This window comes from Macaca nemestrina, chromosome 4, assembly GCF_043159975.1.
Source record: "Macaca nemestrina isolate mMacNem1 chromosome 4, mMacNem.hap1, whole genome shotgun sequence".
NCBI classification, from domain to species: domain Eukaryota; kingdom Metazoa; phylum Chordata; class Mammalia; order Primates; family Cercopithecidae; genus Macaca; species Macaca nemestrina.
In genome coordinates, this window is record NC_092128.1 from 23222741 (window position 1) to 23228740 (window position 6000).

Sequence of the window (6000 nt, forward strand, 5' to 3'; positions counted from 1 at the left end):
GGACACAATTTCCAAGACTGTGAACTCTCCATTTATTTATGTCCTCTTTACAGACTTTCAATAAAGTTGGACAAGTTTACCGCTGTCGATTTTACACATTTTTATTAGATTGATTCCTAGGTACCTTACATTTTTATTGCTGTTGTAAATGATAGGCTTATCTAATTAAATTTTCCAAATGTTACTGGTGTATAAAGATGCAATTGACTTGTTTATATTGGGCTTATAGTTGACAAACTTGCCAAACTCTCATTAATTCTAACAAATTTTCTGTATTTCTATGCAAAAATCATATCATCTATGAATAACAAGTTTTGTGACTTCTTTTCTAATCCTTGTACCTTGTAAACCTTTTTTTTTTTTTTTTTTTTTTGCTTTATTATAGACTAAGAAGTGGTGAAATCAGAAGCCCTTGACTTTTTTTAAATTTTTAACCTCTTTCTAATTTTATTTTTTTATTGAGGTAAAACATACATGTGAAAGTTATCATCTTTATCATTTTTAAGTGTACAGTTCAGGGGTAATAAATTTATATTCTTAGCTGAGCAAGGTGGCTCATGCCTGTAATCCCAGCGCTTTGAGAGGCTGAGGTAGGTGGATCACTTGAGGTCAGGAGTTCCAGATCAGCCTGACCAACATGGTGAAACCCTGTCTCTACTAAAAATATAAAAATTAGCTGGCCGTGGTGGTGCGTGCCTATAATCCCAGCTACTCGGGAGGCTGAGGCAGAAGAATCTCTTGAACTCGGAAGGTGGAGGTTGCAGTGAGCCAAGATCACACCACCACACTCCAGCTTGGGGCAACAGAGCAACACTCCATCTATAAATAAATAAATAAATAAATAAATAAATAAATAAATAAATATTTCCCCCCCCCTTTATCTCCCTACCCTCCTCTTCCCAGCCTCTGGTAACCACCAATCTATACTCTAGCTTCATGAGATCTACTTTTTTAGCTCCTGCATGAGTGAGAACATGCAATATTTGTCTTTCTGTGCCTGATTTATTTCACTTAATATAATGACCTCCAGTTCCATTCACATTGATGCAAATGACAGGATTTCATATGTGTGTGTGTATATATATATATATACATTCTCTTTATCCACTCATCCATTAATGGGCACTTAGGTTGATTCCACATCTTGGCCATTGTGAATAGTGCTGTGATAAACATGGGAGTGCCGATATATCTTCAATATATTGATTTCCTTTCTTTTGTATATATACCCAGTAGTGGATTTGATGGTTGTTCTAATTTTGGTTTTTTGAGAAACCTCTATTCAGTTTTCCATAGTGGCTGTACTAAGTTACATTTTCACCAACAGTGTTCCTCTTTCTCCCCATCCTTGCCAGTGTCTGTTATTCCATCTTTTTTCTAAGAGCCATTTTAACTGGGGTGAGACGATATCTCTTCGTGGTTTTTATTTCATTTCTTCAATAATTAGTGATGTCGAGCATTTTTTCACATACCTGTTTGGTCATGATATGTCTTCTTTAGATAAATAACTGTTCAGATCTTTTGCCCATTTTAAAATCAGATTATTTAGGGGTTTTTTTTTTTTTTTTTTTTTTGGCAATTGGGTTGTTTGAGTTCCTTATATGTTCTTGTGATGAATCCCTTGCCAGATGGACAGTTTGCAAATATTTCCTCATGTTCTCTGGGTTGTCTCTTTACTTTGTTGATTGTTTCCTTTTCTGTGCAGAAGGTTTGTAGCTTGATGTAATCCCAAGTGTCTATTTTTATTTTGGTCACCTGTGCTTTTCAGGTCTTACACACACAAAAATCTTTCCCCAGGATCAATGTCCTGGAGCATTTCTCTAACATATTCTTCTAGTGGTTCCATGGTTTCAGGTCTTAAAGTCTTAAATACATTTTGATTTTTGGGTATGGTAAGAGACAGGAGTCTAGTGTCATTCTTCTGCATATAGTTATGCAGTTTTCCCAGCCACATTCATTGAAAAGACTGTCCTTTCCCCATTATATGTTCTTGGTGCCTTTGTCAAAAATGAGTTGGCTGTAAATGCATGGATTCATATTTGGATTCTCTTTTCTGTTCCATTAGCCTATGTGTCTGTTTTTATGCGAGTACCACACTGTTTTGATTACTAGAGCTTTGTAGTATATTTTGAAATCAGGTAGCATGATACCTCCAGCTTTGCTCTTTTGCTCAGGATTGTTTTGGCTATTTAGGGTCTTGTAGGAACTCTTGTCTTATTCCTGCTTTTTCTATTTCATCATTAAGTATAGTGTTTGTTATAAGTTATTTTATGTATACAGATATCCTTTACCAGGTTCATACACTTTTTTAAATTTCTGGTTTTCTAAAAGTCCTTTTCATAAATTGATATTTTATTGAACAGTTTTCTGCTTTTTTTGAGATAATGCCATGTGGATTTTTTCATTTGACTTGTGAATATGGTCAATTATGTCAGATTTCAAGTGGTGAATCAGTCTTCTGTTTCTGGGATAAGCCTCTTTCCAATGTAGTCATGATTGGTTGTCTTTTATATGTAAATATTATTTGTTCAGTTTGGTATATTTTGTTTAGGATGTTCACATCTAGGTTCTTGAGTACGATCAGCCTATAATTTTCCTTTCTCATATTGTACCTATTTGCTTTTGGTATGGAAATGTTTTTACTAGCTTCATCAACACAGTTGGGAAGCATTTCCTCTACTCTATTCTCTGCATGGGCTTGTGTAATATTTTAGTAACCTGTTTATTGAAGTCTGATAAAACCTTCTTCTAAAACTATCTAGGCTGGCAATTTTTTAATGGAAAGATTAGTTATACTAGTCTTATGTATTTAATGATTATGGAAGTATTCAAATTTTCTTTTAATTTTAAATCAGCTTTAATAAATAAATCAGCTTTAATATTTTCCTGTTAATTTGGCTGTTTCTCCTGTTTCTGCTTTATTGGCATAAATTTGTTTACAGTAGTCTCTTATGATTGTTATAATCTCTGTGGCATCTGCTACCTGTTCCTTTTTTTATTCCTAATATTGACTTTCTGTCGTCTCTCTTTAGGTCTTTATCAATACTGCCAGAAGTTTGTTAATGTTATTACTCATATCAAAGAACTAATTATTTGTTTTAATCATTATTTTATATTTTAGTCTATATTTGTTTACTGTTTCATTAGTTTCTCCTCAAGTCTTTATTGTTTTCCTCATTCTATTTTCTTTGGGTTATTTTAATGTTCTTTTACTAACATCTTAAATCAGATGCTCAGTTCCTTGAGTTTTAGCCATTCTTATTTTATAATATAAGCATTTAAGGCTTTAAATTTCCCTCCAAATGCCATTCCAGTTGCATCTCACAAATTTAGATATGTAGTATTTTATTATTTTACAAATAAAAGTATTTTATTTTACACAAAACAACACATAGTCCATGATTTATTTTAAAATGAGCTTTCAATCCTAGCACTTTGGGAGGCCAAACAAAGTGGATCTCTTGAGCCCAGGAGTTCAAGACCAGCCTGAGCAACATGATGAAACTCTGTCTCTACAAAAAACACAAAAATTAGCCGGGTGTGGTGGCATGTACCAGTAGTCCCAGTTACTCAGGAGGCTGAGGTGGGAGGATTACATGAGCCCAGGAAGGTCAAGGCTGCAGTGAACTGTGATCATGTCACTGCACTCCAGCCTGGGCAACAGAGTGAGACCCCATCTCAAAAAAAAAAAAAAAAAAAAAAAAAGAGAGCTTTCAAGTAACTACCAACTTACCAACTAGGTCAAGAAACAGAATATTGCCTGTACCCTAGAAAATCCCTGAATGTTCCTTCTCATTCACTATACCCTCCCACCCTTCACAAAGCTAACCATTATCCTGAATTTAATGATTATCTTTCCCTTTTTTTTTTTTTTATAGGTTTTTTGTTTTTTGTTTTTGAGATAGAGTCTCCCTCTGTCACCCAGGCTGGAGTGCAGTGGCACAATCTCAGCTCACTGCAACCTTGCCTCCCAGGTTCAAGCCATTCTCCTCCCTTGGTCTCCCGAGTAGCTGGGATTACAGGCACATGCCACCACACCTGGCCAATTTTTGTATTTTTAGTAGAGATGGGGTTTCTCCTTGTTGGCCAGGCTGGTCTCAAACTCCGGACCACAAGTGATCTGCCTGCCTTGGCCTCCCAAAGTGCTGGGATTATAGGCATGAGCCACTTTGCCCCACCTGGAATAAGATTGTTAAATTAGATACAAAACTGACTCATGTGCTGTGTGCTGCTAGAAACTAAAACCATAATGTCTGGTTATCTTTCCTACCAGACAGAAATTATTTGCATCTCTACTGCAAAGGTCAACAAGTTAACATGTAACTTCACAGAGTCAGGGCCTTTAATAAGTGATAGAAGGCGAATCAAATAAAGGTACATTCCCCTAGATACTTAAAGAACCCTGAGGGGAACTGGGGCCAGTAACTCATGCCTGTAATCCCAGCACTTTAGGAGGAGAAGGCAGATGGATCACTTGAGGTCAGGAGTTCAAGACCAGCCTGGCCAACATGGAGAAACCCCATCTCTACTAAAAATACAAAAAATTAGCTGGGCGTGATGGTGGGCACTGGTAATCCCAGCTACTCAGGAGGCTGAGACAGGAGAATCACTTGAACCCAGGAGGCAGAGGCTGCAGTGAGCTGAGATCACACCACTGCACTCCAGCCTGGGCCACAGCAATCTCAAAAAAAAAAAAAAAAAAAACCCTAAAGGGATTAAACACCACTCCAACATGACATTGAAAGAAACAAAGCCCTTCTTTTGCCTTATGTCCAAATCTGAGATAATTTTTCTTAACAGCCAAATCCCTGTCTGCTGAAATGAACCACAGCAAGAATGGTACCACATGACTCTGGCCTGGCCACATTCTATGTCACAACTTTCCTAACCTAGTCTTCTCAGCTTCTCCACCAACTATTGGGTGCTGGAACATCCTCAAGGCTCCCCCTCAAAGTAGGCAGCAAAGTCTACCATTTTGTGGCCGCCATGTTTGTCCCTGCTCATGCCAAGGAAGTGAAAGTTGGTCTACAGAGAAAAAGCAGCAGAGATCAAATATGAAAAAAGCAGCAAAGAGTCCAGGTGACCAAGTGAGAGAGAGAGAAAAGTGAGGATGAAATAACCTCTGGAATAGGTTTTTGAAGGTTTTGCACTCACTTCCTGGTTCCAGGCCTTCATGTAGCTCCGGCTGTAGTTCTTGGCCTTGAGTTTTGTGTGCTACTCCAGGACTCTTCCAATAAATTCCCTTTTATGCTTAAAGGAAGTTAAATGAATTTTAAAAACAAACAAGTCTGGGCGAAGTGGCTCATGCCTGTAATCCCAGCACTTTGGGAGGCCCAGGAGGGTAGATCACTTGAGGCCAGGAGTTCGAGACCAGCCTGGCCAACATGGCAAAACCCTGCCTCTACTAAAAATCAAAAAAATTAGCCAGGCGTGGTAGCACACACCTGTAATCCCAGCTACTAGGGAGGCTGATGCACAAGAATTGCGTGTACCCAGATGGCAGAGGTTGCAGTGAGCCGAGATTGTGCCACTGCACTCCAGCCTCAGGGACAGAATGAGACTCTGTCTCAAAAACAAACAAACAAGAATAAGCCACCATTTGAAAGCCCAGAGAAGTCAAGACAGAGAACAACGAGAGTTATCTTTCTGATCAACACAGCTCCACAGGTCCAGGTGCAAGACCCCCTTGATATGTCAGAAAACATCAGTTCTTACGAGTTTCCTGTTAACCAAGGGTAAGACTACTCTGCTATGCAGGAAGTGCCACACAGTACACAGTTAATTAAGACTTGCTTTGAGCCAAGAACTCCACTGGGCTGAGCTCATGAATTTATTTACACAACACACGTGGGAGATCCAGGAACATAGTCACATCTCTTTCCTCCTCCTTATTACGCATTCATCCAGGTTACTGGTGGTGTCTAACAGCCTGTGGCGTGTCCTCCATTGCTTCTATGCATATAAAGCAAGCCAACTACATCTGCACAGCTTTTTAGCTTT

The 6000-nt window shown here is 38.4% G+C and overlaps 1 long non-coding RNA gene across 1 annotated transcript in view; it reads right to left on the reverse strand.

The window, feature by feature from the left end:
• The window catches only part of LOC112424844 (uncharacterized), a 153745-nt gene extending 147993 nt beyond the window's left edge, over positions 1-5752 (reverse strand). Inside the window, exon 1 of the long non-coding RNA XR_011621939.1 lies at positions 5155-5752. This is a non-coding gene — a long non-coding RNA (uncharacterized lncRNA). The remainder of the gene's footprint in view (positions 1-5154) is intronic.
• Positions 5753-6000: the final 248 nt, after the last annotated feature.